Raw genomic sequence first — 3,002 nt, forward strand, 5'->3', positions numbered from 1 at the left:
CAGTCTGCTTGAATGCCATTTTCACCATTCCTTTCCTCTGCTACGTCACATAAAATTGTAATTCTTATTTTAAATGCTTATTAGTGTTTGCTTGTTTGTTGAGTATACACTCCACTGGGTAGGAAATCTGTCTCCCTTTTGTTTACATGGTGTAAACATGTAAACAAAGGTGTCCAAGAATGTGTCTGGAATACGAGTTACGTGTACACTAACTGCACATGCACCTTGAAGAGAAACATTTGCACCTTGGGTGGGCGGACCACTCAGGTTAAAGAATTGCTTTGCAAGTCTGAGGACCCGTGTTCAGTCACTGGAACCCCATAAAAGAAGCCGTGTGTCATCGCAGGCATTTGTGCCCCCAGCACTGGGCAAACAGAGGCAGGCAGATACCCCTGGCTCGCTGCCAGCCGGTTTAGGCTTTTGATGAGGTCCAGGTTATTTAGAGAACTTGTCTCAAAAAGAAAAGAAAAAAAAAAAATAAGTCCAATGTGGGTGGCAGCTGAGGAATGATAATATCAAAGGTTGTCCTCTGACCTCTATATGTGCATGCAAGGCCATAACACACATGTACCCCACGTGAATGTGCATACACACACACACACACACACACACACACACACACCCGTCAGGGTCCTTAACAGAACATGGTGCCTAGGTTCAATTATTGGACAGAATTGGGGCTAGCGTCTTATCAGACTTCTAAGCTGGAGAGAAGGCTCATCAGTTAAGGGCACCTGCTGTTCTTTCAGAGAACCTAATTCTGGTTCTTGGCACCCACATGGGGCAGCTCCACCTGTAGCCACAGCTCGGCTCCGGGGATCCAGCTCCCTTTTCTGGACTCTATGCACAGTGCCCATGTGTGATATATACACACACATAGGCAATGCAACAAGAATCCTAAGTGGTCAAACAGGTGTCACTTCTTGGTGAGTCTAGGCAGCATCTGAGAAAGCAAGAGAAGGGTTAAGTTCTTTTCTGGTACACTGTATTCCTCACTCAGCAGTTTCATTGTTGGTTTTATTGTGATTTGGAGACTGGCAATACCGGATTCTTCTGTCTTCCAGCTGATATGACACGGCAGAAGGGAGGCCCTCTCTCCCTGGAGGTGTGATCAGAGCCCCACGCCTTTTCTGCTATAACTTACAATTGAGACACTGTTACCTCAGACATGTTGGGGCAGGAGGACTCCATTCTACTGCCTCAGCTCCAAAGTGGGAAAATGGCTCTGTTTACCATGATGACCTCAGTGCAGGGAGGACAGAGCGATCCCGTTCATCCCCATCACTGGCACATGGTCATTGTGGTCCCCACTTCCTGTCTACCTTCTGTTATCGACTCTGGAAAATGGGATCTTCAGTCTCTCAGCCGTTCCTAAACCCATCACCTATGTGCCCTTCCCCAGAAACAAATATTTCATTTTCCACTTGCTCAACTCACTTCAACACAAGGCTTGGGATTGAGGTGGGGGAAAAGGGCAGTCCAGATGAAAAGTCTGTGTAACTTCCTAAAACATTTGAAATAAGCTGTGTGTGGTGGTGTACATCTTTAATCCCAGCACTGGGCGGCAGAGGCAGGTGACATTCTGAGTTTGAGGCCAGCATGGTCTACGAAGGGAGTCCAGGACAGTCAGGGCAATTATAAAGAGAAACCCTGTCTTGAAAAACAAAAAAACAAAAAAGTTTGAAATAAGTATTGGCTCATACAAAGTCATACAAACAGTACAGAAAAGTATTGTGTTTGTGTTCAGTTCCCAGCATCTTCCTGTGGTAACAATTTGTACAAAGAGAACAAAAAGGGATGCTCTCTCTGTCTCTCTCTGTCTCCCTCTCTGTCTCTCTCCTTTCCATTCTTTCCTCCCTTCCTCTTTCCCTCTTTCCTTTCCTTCTCCAGTTTTCATTTCTATTTCTTTACTGGGTCTCATTTATCCCAGCTTGGCCTTGCTTTCATTATACAGCAAAGGATGATGCCCTGCCTCCCCCTTCCAAGTGCTGGGGTTACAGATGTGCACCATCATTACAGATGTGCACCACTGTGCCTGGTTTATGTGGTGCTGAGGTGGACCTGAGGGTTTTGTGCGTGGTAGGCAGAGACTCCACCGACTTTGCTGCATCCCCAGCACCCAGAGAAAAAAACCTAAATGAAAATAAAAGCCCAAATTCTAGACACCTGTTTCAGTGTATGTTTTAGCTTCTTTGATGTCCATAAGTTAATTTAATAAAGGGAGAGTGTGCCGTGCCTGCATAAGTCTGTGAGTTACCTCTTGCTACCGTAGCAGATTTCTGTACAGCCCATGCATTACAGGACAGAAATGTTTTTCTTTTCAGCCCTGGAGGTCAGGAGCTCTGGAGGTCAGGTCAAAATTATACTCAGCAGGATGAACCTGAGGGCTGGAGCCAGAGAGAGGCCATGCTATATATCATCAAGACTTAGGAGAGGCAGGAGCATTCTGAGTTCCAGGACAGTTGGGGATATGAAGTTTATGATGTTAGATTCTATCTAAAACACATCCTTCAAAAACAAAAACAACAACAAAAAAAGGAAAGGGAGGAGGAGGAAAGAAAAAGAGGCGCAGACCTTTAATCCCAGCGTTCAGGAGGCCAGGGGATGCAGATTTCTGTTTGAGGCCACCCTGCTCTACAGAGTGAGTTCTGGGACAGCCAAAGCTACACAGAAAAACCCTGTCTCAAACAACAACAACAAGAAAGGAGGAGAATGAGGAGAGGAAGAAATGAAGGTGCAGTGGGCTTTGTTTTCTGCAGACTCTCTCATTTGTACAGTGTTCCTTAGCTTCTGGCCACACCAGTCACAGGCCTGCCTCCATCTGTCTTTCTGCTGTGTGAGGACACTGGTAGCTTTACGTCCCACCTAGACAGATCAGGACTATCTCCTCACACCAAGGCCCTTCCCTTCATGACAGCCACAAAAGCCCCTCTTCCGTGTAAGCACCATTTACTGGACAGAGACTGGGGAGTCTGTTATTCAGCCCTGAGGCCGAGTGGAGG

This window comes from Meriones unguiculatus, chromosome 19, assembly GCF_030254825.1.
Source record: "Meriones unguiculatus strain TT.TT164.6M chromosome 19, Bangor_MerUng_6.1, whole genome shotgun sequence".
In the NCBI taxonomy this organism is placed as follows: Eukaryota; Metazoa; Chordata; class Mammalia; order Rodentia; family Muridae; genus Meriones; species Meriones unguiculatus.